Source organism: Plecotus auritus (assembly GCF_963455305.1).
Source record: "Plecotus auritus genome assembly, chromosome: 5".
Classification (NCBI taxonomy): Eukaryota; Metazoa; Chordata; class Mammalia; order Chiroptera; family Vespertilionidae; genus Plecotus; species Plecotus auritus.
In genome coordinates this window covers 118285487-118306952 of record NC_137776.1, presented here as the reverse complement: position 1 = coordinate 118306952, position 21466 = coordinate 118285487, and positions in this window count along the sequence as shown.

The following is a 21466-nucleotide window of genomic DNA, read 5'->3' as shown; positions in this document are numbered from 1 at the left end:
TGTACAGCAGGTTAGCAGGCACCTACAGATTGGTCGAATGCATATTCCATGAGTGTCTGACACTTCTTTAACCCATCTCATTTGACATTTTCATTGAAGTTAACTCTGCAATATTTGATCATTCATGAAAGATCAAATAAGTTATATAATAACTAGCAGTGGAATGAGCAACAGTAATAGAGGGAAAAATGTAAGCATGTGCCAAGCACATATTCTTTTAAAACATGTTTTAGAAGCTAATATCCATGATCTGACCTTTACCTATTTAATCACCTCTTCATTTATGTCAGTGATTTTACATAGCTTCTTGAGACATTTTGTGTTTGGCTTTTGGAATGTGTATTCACTTTCTATTACTTCTCAAACCATTATCACAAATGTAGTGGCTACAATCCCCATTTTATAGTCCATTTTCAGGGATCAGGAATGTGAGCACTGTGTAGTGGGGCTCTCTGTTCAGAACTCTGAGACTGCGATAAAGATAATGATGATAATAATGGTAAGGATGAGTGCAAACTCATCTGAGGCTCAAGGTCCACTTCCAAGCTCACATTGTTATTGGAAAAATTAGTGTTCTTGCAGTGATAGAGCTCATGCCTGCTTGCTTCTCCAAGGACAGCAGGAGAGGGAGTCTCTGACCTCTGGACCCCCTCTGATAGGGCATGGCTGCTTAGGTCAGGCCCACCAGAGGTAATCTGCCATTCGATTAACACAAAGGCAGATAATGTAGGACCCTAATGACATCTGCAGAATTCCTTCACCTTCTCCCAATGACATAACCCAGTCATGAATTGGCACCCTGCATAGTCACAGGTCCTGCCAAGTTCAAGGGGAGGGGATTACACAAGGCAGTGCATCTTTCTGGGGTCCTCATAGAATTCTGTCTACCACACTGTACTACTTTTCTATTTTTTTTCAACTTTTGAACTGGTTATCCTCAAAGATCACTACCTTTTACACTTCAATTGAACTTCTCTGGAAGCCTTTTCTTTGGTTTCTTAACAGTTATTATGTAGGTCTGCAGTTTGAAATAATAAAAGAGAAGCCTTTCTCTGTGTCAGCACTCTTACAAGGGCTTTATACACATTAACTACTTTCATCCTGGATGCTTGGCTTTCAAATGGCAGGTATTTTCAAGTCTATGAGCAGATCTTCCCAAGAACTTTATTTTTTAATGAAAAAAACACAAACCCACAAGTTTGGAGATTAAACTTTCACAAATGTTAAAATAATACTGTTCTAGGAAGAGAGTATTAATAACTTTTGAACCTGCTTATCTCACCCACTGTGCCTGTGTACATATTTGTGACCATAAATGTTGTTATGGCAAAAAAACATCCTATCTAATAAAAGGGTAATATGCAAATTAAATGTCACCCCGTCACAAAGATGGCAGCTCCCATAGCCACAAGATGGCGGCGCCCAGTCCTCTCAGTCCCGCCGGAGTCCCCCAGTCCTGGGGGTGGGGGGACGCTGAGAGTGGGCAGCGTGAACAGCCTGACAGAATGCTTGCTTCGTCACTGCGGCAATGAGGCAAGCATTCCGCTCTTGGCTGCGGATGGGCCTCTGGGCTGCGGAGAGCCTCTGGGCAGCGGAGAGCCTCTGGGCAGCGGGCACGGAGCAGCCAGGCCCTGCAGAGAGCTACTGGTGCACGGATTCGTGCGCAGGGCTACTAGCAGAGTACAATCTGTCAGGCATCCTGACCTCCATAGAAATATAAGGCCCTTCCTCCTGATTATCAACTAAAGGAAGAAGATTTCGCAGAACTTATTTATTCTGTGTCAGAAGCTAAAACTGTATATAGTGAGTTGTATTAAAACAAATGCTCTGCACGTCAAGGTTCTCGTACTCTCCACCTCTTTCCACACATGTCCATTGTCAGCAGGGCATAGCCAAGGCTCTTCTTTCACATTCTGAGAAACACTTGCCTGATTCAATGTTTCTCATGAGTTTTACTGAAATATGTATTCCTTTATTTTAACTGACATTTTCAAAATGAATGAGTGCCTACTATATGCAACATTCAAAGTGCTTCCCTACATTATTTGTAACACTAACACTAGATTACCTGCAACATTGGAAGTGAGATACTCTTAGTCCCATTTTAACTAGTCAGAGGCTGCAGTTATAGAATTAAAATAACTTAGCAAAGGTCATTAGAAAGTAGGTAGAAAAAAAATGAGACTAAAATTAATTTTTGATTCCAAATTTCATTCCATCTCCAGTCTAGTAGACTACCTTGCATAAAATGCACATACTTATATGGGAAGGTTACTAAGCCACTTAACATTAATTGAGCACCAAGACTGTGGACAGTTCTATACTAGGTAGAGGGTACAGGCTCCTTGAATAATTCCCCTTTGATAGCACAGTCTCTAAAGTTACAAAGCCCTCAATAAATGTGAACTATATTGAGTTATAATTTAGTTATATTAAGTAGATTGCCAGTCATATATATTTTAAATATAAATTAATTTTATTAGATACTTTCTTCCCAATAAGTATCTTTGAGAATTAGAGTGTATTTGGGGAGAGGGAATGAAGCACTGTTGTAACAGGGTAGGTCTGTGCTGGCCAACACCAGTGAAGGCTCTAGGAATTCAATTGGGTAAAGATATGGAGAAACCAGAAGAAGGAGATGGATGCAGATCGAAATGTATGAGAATTCTAAAAACCAAAATCTCTTAAGCTACCCACTTATAAGACATCTAACTGCTCCAAGTCTGTTTTCTAGCTATGAAAATAGGTGTTTGGTTGTTACAATCTCTAGAATCCTATGTCTAGTTCTTACATCTCAAACTTTTAATCACTAGGTAACAAGCTTCATGTTCTTTTGCTGCTTTATTCTTAGCATTTGCCTTAGTGTTTAGTACACAGTAGTTGCTCAACAAATCTTTAAAATAATGAATTTGAATTAATGAATGGAGAGAGAAGTGTATGACTCACTTCACAATATGATAATATGGTAAAAAAGCATTCAACAAACTTACTCTGGACAGACACCTTAATTGCATCAATATAAATAATATATTCAGCAATTTTGGTTATTTAAATTTGATCTCTGTATATTTTTTATCATGTCCTTGTATCATTAAAATAATGGTGAGCATGATCCCCCATAAACATGTATTTATGCTAATTTATATACTATATGAAGTATTAGTTCCTATTATTAGTTAATGGAAATTTAAATTTTCTTTATGCACTGTTGTCTATGCTTTAAGTAGCACAAACTCTTCAACTGGAGCTGCTGATATGAATTCTGAACATTAAGGCATCCAGAAGAGTCAATTAGCTGTTAAGGATTCAATGAGTGCACAACACGATTATAACAGTTCACTTTCCTCTTCCTAGGGCACTGCTGCCAACATCAAAAAGAATCACCACTGTGTTCCAACTCTGCAATATTGTTCCAGCTAGTGATTGCTCCACTCGTAACAAACTGCGCAGCGCGATGGAAACTGTACGAGCCTGAGAATTGGGGGACTTGGACTTTCCTCATGACTGATTAGTTGAGAAACCTTCAGCAAGGTCCTTATATCTTTGGGCTCTGGTTTATGATTTTGTAAGTGACAGGAAACAATGATCAATTCTTATGTACCTTACAGAAATAAAAAGTAGAGCACCCTGTGACATGCCTGTTGACAAAAGAGCAAGTGTGATTTGGTACTGGAATGTATGCCTTCGTCTTTGTTAAAACAGCAAAATAAATGTAGTGTGCTGGTGCAACCCCTTGACTCCCCTCTTTCTAAGCTATAATGCTTGGTAAATGACTGGGAATGATCTCCATAGAGTAAATTTTTAGAAAGAAAACCGATAGTTTGTACATATAATAATTAAGAATGAACATCATTAAACACACTTATTTATCAAATTTAAACATTAAAGACTTTTCTACCATAATTCAGGATTTGATAAGATGTTTAAAATCCAGTAACAGCATCAGTGTTTTCAAGCATATGGATTCATTTAAAAATAAGTTTCCGTACATTAAAAACTGTCATGCAGATATATGCAAAATATGTATTGTTCAATATATTTTGCCAACTTAATTTAACTGTCTTAAAAGGCTCACTATTCTTCATATGTCCTGTTATGACTTAACTAATTAAAACATATTTGCTTATACCATCATAAACAATACTATATGACAACCACTTATATTTCAAAGTGCTTTCACACAAATTAGCTCAATTTTAGTGACTCGCATAAAATTAAATAGTGAGTGAAGAGTGGAGACTGAACAAGAAATCAGGTCGTAAGGCTTGCTCTCTGGCCTTGACCGGGTAGCTCAGCTTGTTGGAACATCATCTGGATGTGCCACAGTTGTAGGCTCCATCCCTGGTCAGGCCACATGCAGGAGTCAACAAACAGGTGCACAAAGTGGAACAATGGATCAATATTTCTCTCTCCCTCTCTAAAAAACAAACAAACAAAAAAGTTACTCTCTATAAAAACTCAACTGTGTCCTAAACTGAAGCAATTTCAATATTGAAACTGAAGACTATCTTTATAATAGCTCTTGGAGGCAGAGGAACTTTTATTTAATAATTAATTTGTTTGAAATAAGGTATGTCCAAAAAGTAACTGAAAATAAAAGAGATTTTTTTTTCAATGAGGTTCACATTTCCTATTTTTATGGGAATATATTTTTTCATGTTAACCTCTTGAAGGAATAGTAATCCTTTGGTTTATAGACATTTTCTAGCTAGAAAATTCTTCTCTTCTCTCCCCTTTTTATTTCCTTAAGCACTTCATTTTCTTTTGGATCTCAGGTGTCCTTTCCCCTCCCCTTAGTCACACTTTGGTACTGACACCATTGTAAACAACCCAGTTATGAATAGCTGGAAGGGAGAAAGGCATGCCACTTGTGCAGTTTTGCCAGGAAGCTGCAGATTGACACTCCGCAGGGAAGCCCCCTGCCTCAATGGGGGTCAGAACTGGACAGGGGAAGAATAGATGCATGCCCAATAAAGTTTGGGTGACATAGGGAAGGTACTTGTTTGTCGCATCTGGGAACAGGTCATTGGCCACTATAAATGTGGGAAGATTTGAGATACTAGTATAGTTAATCTCCTAAATCGGGGGGTGGGGGGGACCTTTTCCTGCCAAGGGCCATTTGGATATTTATAACATCATTCGTGGGCCATACAAAACTATCAACTTAAAAATTAGCCTGCTATATTTGGTCAAACATTTAATTAATTCACCCCTAAGGCCTTGGCAGGGCCAGATCCAATAATTTCCCTGGCCTTATAAGGCTCCCAGGCCGGACATTCCCTATCTCTGTAGGGAGCTCTCTCTTGTGATCTTGGTTTGCACTCCAGGGCTTTGGAGCTCTCATGTTCCTGCATTTGCCCACACACAATGGACTCATGGGCTGCAACTAGCTCAATGTTACACTGGACCGAGCTCCACCATGGAACAGAAACCCTGGACACTGGCTTTGCTTTTAGCTCAACTGCACCTTTTCCAGGACTGGATAAGGGCAATGGGACTTTGGAAACTGAGGGATGTAATTCCATGCAAATAAAAACCACTCCTTCTCCCATGCCAGTCTCAGAAAATTCTTTTTCTCAAGATATCATAAGGACCTGACCCTCAGTCAAAGGGATCCCCCACTTCCATTGATAACAGTATTATTTTAACACTAGAGGCCTGATGCACGAAATTGTCCATGGGGCTTGGCCCTCAGCCCCGACTTTGGGAGGTCATTTGGCTGTCCGGTCTAATTAGCATATTATGCTTTTATTATTATAGATGGGGAGACCCTGTGTATGGATACAATAAAGTATATTATTACAATTATATTACATTTTCAAGAAAAGGATACAAATTTTATCTCCACAGAGAGAAGTTTGTTTAAATAAGATTCTCAGATTTAGAATTTATACACTAGTCTACATTCAGCAATTTCATGTTTATGCCTCTCTGAGCTTTCTTTTTCATTAAAGTGTTAAAAGTTTGGTTGAAAAATTTCAGCAAGTTGACACTTTTATCTGATAGTGTTGCCTTACCTACCAGATTGATAAAGATGCAATTAATATACCTTTTTATCCTCACCAGAATTGGGATCAACATCATTGGCTAGTAAAAGAAAACAGTTCTATTATTATAACTCTGGACTTAGCAAATATGAGAAAAATTTAGATAATAGGCATCATTTTTCTTCAGAGTAAATTTCAACTTAATGCATCTCCTAGAATTTTTAATAAAAGAATAAAACTAAAGAATGCTTAGTATTCCATTGTGTAGATGTACCATAGTTTTCTAATCCACTCATCTGCTGATGGGCATTTAGGCTGTTTCCAAATCTTAGCTATGGTGAATTGTGCTGCTACTATGCTGCTATAAAAAAGAAGGAATTCTTACCATTTGCAGCAGCATGGATGGACCTGGAGAGCATTATGTTAAGTGAAATAAGCCAGACAATGAAAGAAAAATACCACATGATCTCACTCATTTATTGAAAATAAAGAACATTATAACCTGATGAACAAAAAGATAGATACAGAGGCAGTAAAGCACCGAACAGACTGTCAAATTACAGCAGGAAGGCTGGGGAGTGTTGGGGAGGGGTGGAAAGAGATCAACCAAAGGACTTATATGCATGCATATAGGCACAACCAATGGACACAAGACACTGTGGGGTGGGGGGGTGGGATGAGGGCATGCGACAGGAGGTAGGGGAGGCTGGGGGAAGGTCAATGGGGGGGGAAGGAGATATATGTACTACTATATGTAATACTTTAAACAATAAAAATATCAATAATAAAAAAATAAAGAATGCTCACTATCAGTTTTTATATAACTGATATAAATTTCCTAATTATCAAATACTATATGTTTATTGTTGCAATATGTGGAAAACACAGTAAAGCTCCCATCGGAAAAGTCACCTGTATAATCATCACTCAAAGAAAACATGGCCCCCACCAATAATTCTACCAACCAGTTCCATTATACATCAGCCACTCAGAGGTGCATTCTCTGATTCCTCAGGGAATTCCTTTGTATTCAGTCCTTACCCTTCTAATTTAGAGCTCCTTTAAAATTCAAGACTTTCTCCTAGTACACTTGTTTCCCTTGAGCTCCTGTTGCTTCTTTAAAGTCCTAGACGTGTATTCAACATCTCTCACTGGCTCTAATGCTGGAGTAGGCCTGCCCTACTGTGTACTTCCCCTTAATCATTTCAACCAGGTTAGAAAAAAAAAGCCCAAAATACATTCATGTCACGGTTTTCTTCAGAAATCTCTAAGGGCGATGTGGTTTTAAAAATAAAAGTTAAATTGGTCATTACAGCACTTTAAGATTATTTATGAACTAAAGATAAAAAAAATCTATGCCAATAAAGGTAAGCTTTGATACACTTAATATTTCATCACAGAAATAAATACTTATATTAAGAATTAAAATGAAGAGATTATGCCAAATAAGTAAAATAAATATGCTAGGCACAGGTGACAGATATAGCTAGGAGTCAAATGATAAACCCGAAAACCAAAGGAAAGGGGTTAGGATACATTATTATATGTATATTAATTTGCTTGTATATACTCAGGTGTGGTAATGTGCTATTCATATCCTGGTCTTTATCAAGGAAAACAAAAAACAGGACATAGGCGATTTTTTTTTTCATTTTACATAAAAACTTTCCAACAAGGAAGGACATAATTACCTATTAAAAACTCGATGAGCATACCTATCATATGGTATACTTCAAATTATCCCCCAGTAAAAAGTTACAGTGTTCTTTTTAGTTAGGTTTTGTGTAATGATAGACCTCATAATGCCTATTTTATAGAAAGCTGGAAATGAAAATGGATGTGTACAGCCAATATGCACCTGTGCATATAGGAAAAATCAGCCACAGTGGCTTCAAAAATATTTTCGCAAGGAAGTGGTAAGGAGATTCAGAAGTGGAAAGCAGGTGCTCTGTGACCACAGCATTTTGGTGTGTGGTATGGATCAATGCAAAGACCTTGGGCTAGTGCTCAGGAAGCCTCGATTCTAAATTTGGCTGAGGCACTGAATGTCTGTGACTTGGTACAAGTGAGATGACTGCAAGCTTAGAGATTTCAAAATTAAGGAGATTGACACCTGTTCTAAGAGACTATCCTTTTTGCCATAAAATACGGTTACTAGTATGTAAACACTGAAACCTAAAATAATAAAGAAGATAAGAAGAGGAATTGCCTGGCTGGTGTGGCTCAGTGGTTGAGCATTGACCTATGAACCAGGAGGACACGTCACGGTTTGATTCCTTGTCAGGGCACATGCCCAGGTTGCAGGCTCCATCCCCAGTAGGGGGCATGCAGGAGGCAGCCAATAAATAATTCCCTCTCATCATTGATGTTTTTATCTCTCTCTCCTTCTCCCTTCCTCTCTGAAATCAATAAAAATACATTTTTTTAAAAAAAAAAAGAAGAGGGATTTCTTATGCACCTAACATTGAAGGGACCTATTGAGTCATAATCTTCAAATTAAATTTAAAACAACTTATTTACTTTTGAAAGACATTAAACAGTTTTAAAATTCTATTAATGGAAGTTTTGCAGCTGAACTGATATTTCCCAGATGTTTTAGATAGCAATTCTATTTCTGCCTATGTAACAAACATGTGAAATCTTTTTTCATTACACAGCAGATATAGTTAGCCTAAACTTCAGCCTTTTTTTAGTCACAGCCTTAAAACGAACAAATTAAAGGTATATTCCCCACAAAAAATAAAATAAATTTTTCTAATTGAAAATACATTTTCCCCCTTTTTTAATACCCTATTGTCCTACTAAGTAGACTCTCACTCGATAAAAACCACCTTTCTACTCCTCCACCAAACAAAATCTCACACATGCGCATGCGCGTGCGCAAATGCGCGAGCACACACACGTAGAGTCTGTCCTTCTCCCTCTCCCTCTCCCTGTCATTCATACATATCATTTAGGTACTAAGGAACTTGCTGCTGACCTTTGTAGAGATCTCATGGTTTGAAATAATTTCTAAAATAATTCTTATTTGATAAAATATTATATTTCACTAGTAGGATCACCAAATCATTGGCACCTCAGACATTATCTAGGAATCCCTGTTATAATAATAGAAGCAGAAAACCCACACCAAAAGGCTTCCCCCATATCCCCGGAAGCCATACCTGGAGAGGAATGTCCAAAAAACCTTGTTAGAGTATCAGATAATTATGGCATCTCACCCTTTAAATCATTAACAAAATAAATTCTAAAGCCGCTTAGCCATTTTTTATTCTTATTATTATCACCTTGGAAATTATTTTTAAGTATTTAACATCATGATGGCATATAGCCTGTATTTTACATATTCTAGGAAAATGATTATAATCACTTAAAAAACTAGAGTACAATTATGTTTGCATGGCAATTTCAAAACATAATATATTCCAGAATTCAATAAGAAGTACACAGAGTCCTAGAGAACACAGGATATCAAAGATATAATTTGGTAGATAGTTGACATCACTCATGTAGAAATTCCTGCTCCATATCACTGTATGTTTCCTTATGGAAGCAACTTTATACTTAATATTTTACTGCTCTTTGAAAGCAGAAATAATCAACCTTTCCTTATCCTATATAATAAAAGCCTAACATGCTAAGTGTCCGGTCGTCCGGTCATCCATTCAAACAATCAAAGCGTGATATGCTAATGCTATGCTAAGGCTGCTCAACCACTCGCTATGATGTACACTGACCACCAGGAGGCAGACAGACAACCGGTCAACCAGTCGCTATGATGTGCGCTGACCACCAGGAGGCAGACAGACAACCGGTCAACCAGTCGCTATGATGTGCGCTGACCACCAGAGGGCAAACGCTCAACGCAGGCACTGTCCCCTGGTGGTCAGTGCATTCCCTCAGGGGGAGCACCGCTCAGCCAGAAGCCAGGTTCACAGCTGGCAAGCACAGCAGTGGTGGCGGAAGCCTCTCCTGCCTCCGCAGCAACACTAAGGATGTCCAACTGCTGATTTAGGCCTGCTCCCCACAGGACACCCCCTGAGGAACCCCCCCAGAGTGCATGATTTTCATGGACCAGGCCTCTAGTATCTTATCTAATAAAAGAGTAATATGCAAATTGACCATCACTCTGACACACAAGATGGCTGCCCCCATGTGGACACAAGATGGCCACCACAAGATGGCTAGCAGGGGAGGGCAGTTGGGAGGGACCAGGCCTGCAAGGGAGGGCAGTTGGGGGTGATCAAGCCTGCAGGGAGGGCAATTAGGGTTGACCAGGCCTGCAGGGGAGAGCAGTTGGGGAGGACAGGCTGAGAAGTTGGGGGCAATCAGGCTGCCAGGGGAGCAGTTAGGCATCAATCAGGCTGTCAGGGAGTGGTTAGGGGGTGATCAGGCTGGCAGGCAGAAGCGGTTAGGGGCAATCTGGCAGGCAGGCAGGCGAGTGGTTGGGATCCAGCAGTCCTGGTGGGATCGGGCCTAAACAGGCAGTAGGACATCCCTCGGGGGGTCCCAGATTGGAGAAGGTGCAGGCTGGGCTGAGGGACACCCCCCTCCCGGTGCACGAATTTCGTGCACCGGGCTTCTAGTGTGTGTGTGTGTGTGTGTGTGTGTGTGTGTGTGTGTGTATAACTAGAAGCCCAGTGCACAAAATTCATGCACGGGGGTGTGTGTGTCCCTAAGCCCAGCCTGCACCCTCTCCAATCTGGGACATCCCTCTCACAATCCAGAACTGCTGGCTCCCAACTGCTCGCCTGCCTGCCTTCCTGATTGCTCCTAACCACTTCTGCCTGCCAGCCTGATCACCCCCTAACCACTCCCCTGCCAGCCTGATTGATGCCTAACTGCTCCCCTGCCAGCCTGGTCACCCCTAACTGCCCTCCCCTGCCAGCCTAGTCACCCCTAACTGCCCTCCCCTACAGGCCTGGTCACCCCTAACTTCCTTTCCCTGCAGGCTTGATCGCCCCCAACTGTCCTCCCTTGCAGGCCTGGTCCCTCCCAACTGCCCTCCCCTGCTGGCCTGATCGCCCACAACTGCCCTCCCTTTAAGGCCTGGTCCCTCCCAACTGCCCTCCCTTGCTGGCCATCTTGTGGTGGCCATCTTGAGTCTACATGGGGGCAGGATCTTTGACCACATGGGGGCAGCCATCTTGTGTGTTGGAGTGATGGTCAATCTGCATATTACTCTTTTATTAGATAGGATAGAGGCCTGGTGCATGGGTAGGGGCCAGCTGGTTTGCCCTGAAGGGTGTCCCAGATCAGGGTGGGGGTTCCCTTGGGGCGTGGGGCGGCCTGGGCAAGGGGCCTGTGGTGGTTTGCAGGCTGCCACGCCCCCTGGCGACCCAAGTGGAGGCCCTGGTATCTGGGGTTTATTTATCTTCTACAATTGAAACTTTGTAGCCTGGAGCGGAGCCAAGCCTTCTGCTTGCTCCGTGGCAGCAGCCATTTTTGGGGGGATTTATGTATCTTCTATAATTGAAACTTTGTAGCCTTAAGCGGAGGCCTGGGTCGGCCAGGGTGTGCAGAAAGCTTGGCTTCCTCCATTGCCTGGGAAACCCAAGCGTCCCTCCTGCTCTGTGTGGCCGTAGCCATCTTGGTTGGGTTTATTTGCATATTTGCTCTGATTGGCTGGTGGGCGTGGCTGGTGGGCATGGCTTGTGGGTGTAGCAGAGTGAGGGTTAATTTGCATATTACTCTTTTATTAGATAGAATTCACAGAATTACAGAATTGTGGGCATAAAAATCAAGCAAACATCCTGCTCCATAGTGCCTACCTGTGTGAAGGACTTAGTAATGTGAGTCTGGGATGGTAGGGTAGATAATGAGTAAACTAATAGTGGCAGAGATTTTTTGAAGGCCATTAAACTTGAAGGCCAAATAACTTATTTGTAGCAAAATGTCACAGAGAAGGTCAAATATTCTAGTTTGGCGAAAGAGGGAAGGCAGAATAAAGGAAAAATTTAAGAGCTCCTAGAGCTGAAAAAAATGTGTTCATTAAAGAAACATGAATTTTTAAAGTATTATCTAGGCATAGGCTCATTTTAGCAGTGACAGACATGTAAGCTCTGGATTCTAGAACAGTAGCAGAGTACAATTTAGTCTTTCTTACAGTGCCCAAACATTTCTGAATATTTCAATAAATCCAATGTCAGAGGCAATTTCAGCATACATATATACTCTTCAAAAATAATATTTGGCATACATAATATGCATTCTTTACTTGGTAATTTTAATAGTATTTTAAGATTTTGTAGTGGATTGAAAAATGTCCCTAAAATTCATGCCTACTTGGAACCTCAGAATGTGACCTATTTGGAAAGATGTGTGTTAGTATAATTAGTTAAGATGAGGTCATACTGGATTAAACCCAGTGACTGTGGTCCATATAAGTAGGTGTTATGAAAGGGACATAGCATGGAGAACACCATGTGAAGGTTGAGATGGTGTGAAGTACTATGTCTACAAGTCAAAGAAGGCCACCATGTGCGGGAAGTCACCAGAAAGTAGGAGAAATGTATGGAATAGATTCTCCCTCAGAAACTCCAGAAGGAAGCAGCCCTGCCAACACCTACTTATTGATTTCAGCCATGTATCCTCCATAACCGAGAAAACTAATTTCTGCTGTTTCAAGCCACCCTGTTCGTGCTGTCGGTTACAGCAGCCCTAGGAAACTGATGCAGAACTCTAGCAAAGTGTTGAAGCATAATACTGTCTGTGCTACATTGCGTAAGTGCTCAGGAGTGTTGAGCCACAGTAACATTAAACCAGTGATTGCACTAAATTAATAGCTAAGGAAATAGCTTACAATAATGTTACAGTGATGTAGCATAGCAATCTAACAGAATGTATGTGTTAAAGTGTGATATTTTCAGAATGATGCCTAATGGTTGCATAAGAAATGTTTGACATCTGTTTCTAAGCTCAGCCAGGTATATATATCTCACAAATTCTCCTTCTTCTGGCATATGAATTTTTCCTAGTCATCACTAATACGGCATATTTCATGACATAACATTTCTCAGCATTTCTAGCGATAGCTAAAGCAATAGAAAATTATCAGTACATTGTTTAATATACAGAGAGTGCTCTACATCTGATGATTCAGAAATTATGTGAATAGACTGGATTTGTAAATTCCTTTGTGAAGAAGCAAATAAAGACTTCAGCGCCCACTTGTTTCTTTCGTATTCAGCTTCCTCAGGCCTGAGACATGTGCTGACCTCCATTGCCTCACTGCTCAGGATAGGCGGACCTTTGTGGGAGGCCTGGGCTCCGTCCCTCCCTACATCCAATTCCTTTTATGCTTCTTCAGTCAACTACTGAAGCCAGGAAGATAAAACCAGTAGCTTAGTTGTATCTTTCTACACCTCCTGGGAAACAAATGGTAATTTATTCTATGTTGATTTCTTATCTGTTCTCCCTACCGTGGCCTCATGGATCCAAATCTCATAATCTGGCCAATTCTTCAATAAAATGAAGTTAACAGCTATTTTTTTCTTGTAATCACAAATTCATTCTTTTAAAAAATGCTTTCACATATTTAATTTCTACTTTCCTTTGTCTTTTTCATAGCATGTCTGATAACACTTGGGCCCTGCTTCTCAGATAGTGTTATATTCAGAGAGATTGTCACTATAGTATATTTGTATCGTAAATTCCTACAGCACATCAGTATTTACTTGTTAGAAATGTAAATTCTTAGGCCCCACAGGACACCCACTGAGTCAGAAACTCCAGGTGTTACCAACACATGCTCACATTTAGAAATCTCAGACTTAAACCTCTTTTCAGGCAGAACAATCTGTGTATTTTGCACAGGCAGCACCAAGGTAATGTTTCCCGAGATGGCACAGTATACGCATCTTGCAGCCACAGTATCTAATTCTTCTTTGCCCAACATCCTAAGTTCTATCAGACTCCTATCGTCAGGGCCCCCTAGGTTGAACTTCCTGGTGACCGGAGTTCCAGTGAGGAGGCATCTGGAGATCTTACCTCTGAGTTTCCACATGGTTCATACTCTGAGGACTCAGGATTATAATCCCCCTAGAACACAGAACAGAAAGTTTTCTACTATGAGACAAAATCGAGCCCTTCAGTCTCAGGAATGCAGCTAAAAACCTAAATGACAATCAACGCGGGATTTAAAATAAGCTTTTGAGCTATTACTGAAAAACTATTGCTGATGTTCCTTTTGACCAGAGCCATGAACTAGTGTGCTAGAACTGAACCATACTTTTTCCTCAGAACTGATGATCAAATTGTAAAGAATCTCACAAGCCAGTTGGTAAACACAGCTATTTCCTAAAAATTATATAAATACACTATTAAAAATAAAAGTAATATAACTGAAAGACTGTCATTTCATAATTATTTTACTCATGATCTCATTTATGGTTATCTAGGATTTAAGGTCACCAATATCAACTGTATCCATAAACCATAACACCATGTAATAGTGTTACTGCACCTGTCTTCCCAACTCTGCATTTAGTGACATCATGTTTGTAGTCCAAATAGGTGATGGGTATATTTCTACCATAAATATTGGCAAACGTGACAAATCATGGTGCTTTTTCTCTCTAGAGAGAGTCAATGTTATGGCTAAAGATTTCTACAAGTCCTATTAAAAACTGCTTTTGTAGAATAGACAGTAGATACTGGGAAGTTACTATATAATGTCATGCAATTCATGAAAGTCAAAGTTACTCAATTAAATGTTCTTATTTGATTGATAATAAAAATTCCCTTACTTAACTTATTTATTATTAAAAATTGGTATTTTTATTTAATAAAAAACATAATGTGCAAAAGAAAGTGTAGATGGTTAAAATGTAAACTTTTTAAAACTGTAGAATATTTTTCAGAACAATATTACTCTCTTCACAGATTTTCATCCATTCGTCTTTCCCTTACAAGACACTTTCATTCAAGTGAAACTATACCTCTGCACCCTCTGTTCTGAAAATGTGAAATGTCCTTTTGAAAATCAACCTTACTAGTGAGTGAGAGGTAATTGGTTTCTTTTTGTCCATCTTTTAAACGGGAAAAATAAAGAGAGGGCACAGTGAGATTATTGAGGCAATTGAACCTGCATGTTTCATACTTCAAATTAGTATTGTTAGGTGACTCTATGAAGATAAAATCTCCAGCTTTGAGAAATTTGTATTGTGAAATGGTTTCCTTATCAGTGAGGTTAATGAAGATGTCAGCAAATGGGATGAGGCTTTGCCAAATGGAATTACTTTCACCTCCAATCCAACTTGGAAAAGGTGCTAATCAGTATATTAATCTTATCAGCAGCTAAGAAGGAGGATTTGGATGTAGCCATTTCTGCTCTTCATTAGAAAATCCTGAAAAGATAATTATTCTCAAAATCCATATATATCTACACAATGAAAAAACTCTCTTCTGTTAAAGCAAAGACCTCTATAAAGCAAAGTCAAAGATGAAGAGATAGGCCAGAGAGAGGTTTGAAAGATCATTTTAGACAGAAACATATCTAAAAGTTTGTTTAAAGTTTTCTGGAGTATTCAAGAAATGAACCAAGAAAGTATTTCAATTAAACAAAATCATAGAAATGGGGCCATCACACCACAGAAAAATAATGACTGAATTGAACAAGATCAGCACCATAAATTGAAAATGATATGCCCCTTTGAAAATATTGAGGTATAAGATAAAAGGGAAGTTTACTGCTATAAAGTTCACTACTTTGGACATATAATCTGGATATAAAAAATGGATAAGAACCCCTTCCTCACACTGTATATAAAAATAAAGTCTAGTAAGACTGAAGATCTAACTGTTAATGGTAAAATGATAAAACTTCTAAAAAATAGCTGAACATCATGACATATGGTAGTCAAACACTATTTAATAAGATAGAATCATCCAACCATAAAGAAAACAATTGATAATTTTGATTTGATCAAAATTATGGACCTCAGTACATAAAAAATAACAGTAAGAGTGAAAAGGCAAGACAGAGAGTGGAAAAGATTTAGAAAATCCATATAAAAACTATGCTCTGGCCTGTGTTGCTCAGTTGGTTAAGCAACATCCATGCACCGAGAGGTTGCCGTTTCTGTTCCCAGTTAGGGCACATGCTAGATCCCCAGTAGGGAGCATGCAGGAGGCAGCACATGGATGTTTCTGTCTTATCAATGTTTTTCTCTCTCTCTCTCTCCCTCTCCCATCCTCTCTTTGTAAAAATAATCAATAAAAACATAATTTAAAAAAAAGAAAATCTAAATAATACCAAAATATCTAAAGAATTCCTATCTAATAAAAGAGTAATATGCAAATTGACCATCACTCCAACACACAAGATGGCCACCATCATGTGGTCAAAGATGCTGCCCCCATATAGACACAAGATGGCCACCACAAGATGGCCCACAGGGGAGGGCAGTTGTGGGTGATCAGGCAATTGGGAGGGACCAGACCTGCAAGGGAGGGCAGTTGGGGGCAATCAAGCCTGCAGGGGAGGACAGATAGGGGTGACCAGGCCAGCAGAGAAGGGAAGTTGGGGGCGATCAGGCCTGCAAGGGAGGACAGTTGGGGAGGAACAAGGCCTGCAGGAGAAGGCAGTTGGGGGGGACTAGGCCTGCAGGGGAGGGTAGTTGGGGGAGACCAAACCTGCAGGGGAGGGCAGTTGGGGGTGATCAGGCCTGCAGGGGAAGGCAGATAGGGGTGGCCGGGCCAGCAGAGGAGGCAAGTTGGGAGCGACAAGGCCTGCAGGGGAGGGCAGTTGGGGGCGACCAGGCCAGCAGGGAAGGGCAGTTAGGGGTGACCATGCTGGCAGGGGAGTGCAGTTAGGGGCAATCAGGCCGGCAGGGGAGGGCAGTTAGGGTGACCAGGCTGGCAAAGGAGGGAAGTTAGGGGTGACTGGGCCAGCAGGGGAGGGCAGTTGGGGGCGACCAGGCCTGCAGGGGAAGGACAGCTAGGGGCAACCCGGTCAGAAGGGGAGGGCAGTTAGGGGTGACCAGGCCAGCAGGGGAGGGCAGTTAGGGACAATTGGATTGGCAGGGGAGCAGTTAGGCATCAATCAGGCTGGCAGGGGAGTGGTTAGGGAGTGATCAGTCTGGCAGGCAGAAGCAGTTAGGGGCAATCTGGCAGGCAGGCAGGCGAATGGTTGGGAGCCAGCAGTCCTGGATTGTGAGAGGGATGTCCGACTGCCCGTTTAGGCCCGATCCCACCAGGATTGGGCCTAAACGGGCAGTCGGACATCCCTTGAGGGGTCCCAGATTGGAGAGGGTGCAGGCTGGGCTGAGGGACACACCCCTCCCTGTCCATGAATTTTGTGCACCAGGCCTCTAGTCAATAATAAAAGAAAAACCTAACTTTTTAAAAATGGATAAAATACTTTTTTTAAATTTTAAAATTGTTTTCAGTTATAGTTTGCATTCAATATTATTTTGTATTAGTTTCAGGTGTACAGCATAGTGGTTAGACAATAATGTATTTACAAACTGTTAGCCCGGATTTTTCCAGTATCCAACTGTCACCATACATGGTTATTACAATATTATTGATTATATTTTCTATGCTGTACTAAAAATGGATAAAAGGCTTGATCAAATATTTCACAAAGACGGTATCCTGATACCCAACACGTTTGTGAAAAGGCACTCAACATGATTAGTTATTAGGGAAACAAATTAATAAACACAATGAGATATCATTACATAACAACCAGAAAAAAAGATTAAAATACTGGCTCCTGGCCCAAGTGGCTCAGTGGTTGAGCATCGACCTATAAACCAGGAGGTCACGGTTTGATTCCCAGTCAGGGCATATGTCTGAGTTGTGGGCTCAATCCCCAGTAGAGGCATGTAGGAGGCAGCTGATTGATGATTCCCTCTCATCAATGATGTTTCTATCTCCCTCTCCTCCCTCTCGGAAATCAATAAAAATATATTTTTTAAAAATTAAAATACTGGCAATAGCAAGTGTAGATGTGGATTTGGAGTACTGCAATTCTTATGTACTGCTTATATATACTTTTTTGGGACACTGGTGATGAGAGTGTAAATTGGTACAACTATTTTGTAAAATTGGCAGTACTTACTAAAGTTGAACATACAAATATCCAACAACCCTGCAATTCTACTGATAAGTGTATACTAATAGAAATGTGTACACATCCCAAAAAGAGGTCTACAAGAGTGTTCTTGGCAGCATTATTCAGAATAAACTTCAATTGGAAATAACTTAAATCTCTACAAACATTACAAAAGATAACAAATTGGTGATATATCAATACAATACAATACCATAAAGCAAAGTAAGACAATGTACTCCTGATAAACACATGGTAAGCATATTTTGCAAAAGCCAGATACAAAAAAGTAAATGCTTACTATTTAATTCCACATATATCAAATCATGGAGAGGAAAAATGAATCTATAGTGACTGAAGTCAGAAAATTGCTTATTTCCAGAGAGGAAGCTAGAAGCAGTGACTGAGGTAAGGACTGCTGGTAATTTCTATATTTTGAGCTGTGAGCTGCTTAAAAGAGTGTGTTCACTTTGTAACATTTCATTGAGCTACACACTTAAAACCTGTACACTTTATATATGCTGTATTTAAATATGAAATTTCCATTTAAATAGAAAAAAGTTAAGAAATTCAAGATGGATCATAAGATAAATATAATGGTTCAATCTGAAGAAAAAGTTAAGAAAAATATAAGAACATTGATATCTTCCATCTGGAAAATTAATGACAGTGGAGTAAAATGCAAAGTGATCATTTGAAAAAGGCTAGAATGTTTTTAGTGTTCTTTAATATGCTTTAAAGTAGAAAAGCTGCAATATTTCCTTATTCTAGAGCAGGGGTGGGCAAACTTTTTGACTCGAGGGCCACAATGGGTTCTTAAACTGGACCGGAGGGCCGGAACAAAAGCACGGATGGAGTGTTTGTGTGAACTAATATAAATTCAAAGTAAAGGAGCGGAGGGGAGAGCAAGAGAACCCTCCACTCTTTTGACTCCGCGGGCCGGATAGAACAGCCGAACAGGCTGGATTTGGCCCGAGGGCCGTAGTTTGCCCATGGCTGTTAGAGGCTAAGTCTAGAAGTAATACAAATTACGTAAGCAATAAGAAGATGTTTTTATCATCTCAGATAACTTGAAATCTTGAGGTAGAAATTTTCCAGTTTTAGTTAATTTATTGGTTGAATACCATAATCAATAACTCAATTTTATTACATTTTTACACACCTGCAGGTTGGTTTGTGGCTAGAAGAATGAAACAACAACCTTGACGAAATGAAAACAATCAAGATTCACACCCTGGTGCTGACGAAAGACATCATTTCTTTTAGAGATTCATATCTCTTAGGAATTCATGAGAGTGAACAAAATCTCTTCTTCACAAGAGGAATACTTGCAAAGAAAATATTGGCACATATATACCACAGCCACATGTAGGATAAACTCTTAAATATCCTTTGAAATTCCCCTGTTAACAAAACATGGACCTTTTTTTGAGCATTATTTTATGCTTTATATTTTTGTTTCTCTTTTTAATAAAATGTGTTTCTTCCTTGGGGATTTACTCTTTCTGCTAGGGATTACTCCTTACTAATAAATTCAACTAGACAATTAAAATAAGCAGGTGCTAGATGCATTGTCACATTCAATTTTCACAAAAACCCTATGAGGTAAGGTAGATAAAACTAAAGGGAAGCTCAGAGGGGTTAAGTGACTTTCCCAAGGTCCACAGCTAAATATGGAAAACAAAAATTCAAACTCCGGCCTGAATGAAATCCTTATATGAGAGAATAACACACTTTTTTGAAAAGTGATCAATAATAAATATTTTAGGCTTTGTGGGCTATACAGATATAGCATGAAAACAATCAAAAACAATACATAAAATAATTAGGATAGCTGTATCCCTTAAAACTTGATTTTTTTTTAAAGTGGAAGGTTTTATCCAGATCTATTAATAAGGAAACAATAAGACAAATCTAGGTTGTAGAATATTCTAAAATATAACTGAACTGAAGTCATCAAAAAAAGGTGTGTTGGGGACAAGGATAGTTCCAAATTAAAGGAGACTAAAGAGTCATGATAACTAAAAGCAACATATGATTCTTGAATTCTTGATGAGTGAATTGTGGGCAATTGGGGATATCTGAATATGAACTGCATAAGAAATAACATTACTGTATTGATATTAAAATTCCTGGGTAAGATCATGGTATTACGATAATGTAGAAGCATGTTCTTTTCTTTGGAGATACAAACTAATAAAGTATTTGGAGAGGAAAAAAAGTGGTGGGGCTGTTTGTCTTGTGTCCATAGTTTGCTGATCCTTACTTTAAATGTCATAATACTCTGGGTGCCTACCATATACCCTGAAGGCAATGCTACTTACAGGAGTTTATTTATTTATTATCTAGACCTCCTTTATGAGAAGATCAAAAGGTTCTAATGTTCCTCATCTTGGTAGAACTTTAGACAGGTTTCTTCCTGACTATAGGCTCCAGATCTGTTTTCTTACAACACCTACTTTAGAAAAATAGCAATTGTAATTTCTTTCTCTACCCGTACAGATATAAGACTTCTACAATCCAGGAATGTCTTTCTCAAGGACCTAGGACCCCACTATCCCTCTGAAATGATATAATCATCAAGATAGTGACCCTGTCTCCCCTCTCTGTGAGGGGATAGGAGACTAACTTGCACAAGCTCCAGTCAGATGTCCTAATCATATTGATCAACTTATGTCCAATGTCTTCCAGTACTTTTCCATGAATTTACCCAGCGCTTCAAAACTCTCTAGCCTTTTGTTTCATGAAGTTGAGTTCAACCTTTTTGCCCTATTGCAATAGCCTTCAATACAGTCTCTTCTTTACCATTTTCTTTTACAAGCACCAGTGTAATTTTTCTTTTACCTTTTTATTCTAGAATATCCATGGCTACTAGGTCTCAAAGTACAAGACTGGGATAAATTAGTAATTGTGATACAAAATTGATGTTGTTAATTTTACTTGTGGTTCTTTTTGTATTTGATTTTTTTCATGAAATTAGGGTCTTAAGATACAACAAAGTAAAATAGATTTGAGTGACACCCACATACATCCAATCTTTTATCACAAACTTTGCATTCATCAACAGAAAACCATGTGGATCACCTGCTTCCCAGAGAAGGCATCTTCACTTTTTAAAAGGGTGATTTTAATGTGATACCTTGGGAAGCTCTGGTAAAGTATTTAGGAAAGATGAGGCTTTCCTTTGTCCACCATATCAGACAGCACGTGGTCGTCCCGATGGACTGGTGAGTCTAACCCTTGAAAAAGAACCAGGAGCAAGCTGTGTTCTACTGGTGGGCTTTGTTTGCCAAAGATCACAAAATCATGATCTCAATCCTGGATAAGGTAGCTCTACGTCGTTAATATACCTGGTACTGTATTCTTTGGTTTCAGAAAAACCAGAAAACACTGGCTTTTCTGTGATCACCTTACTCTGGTG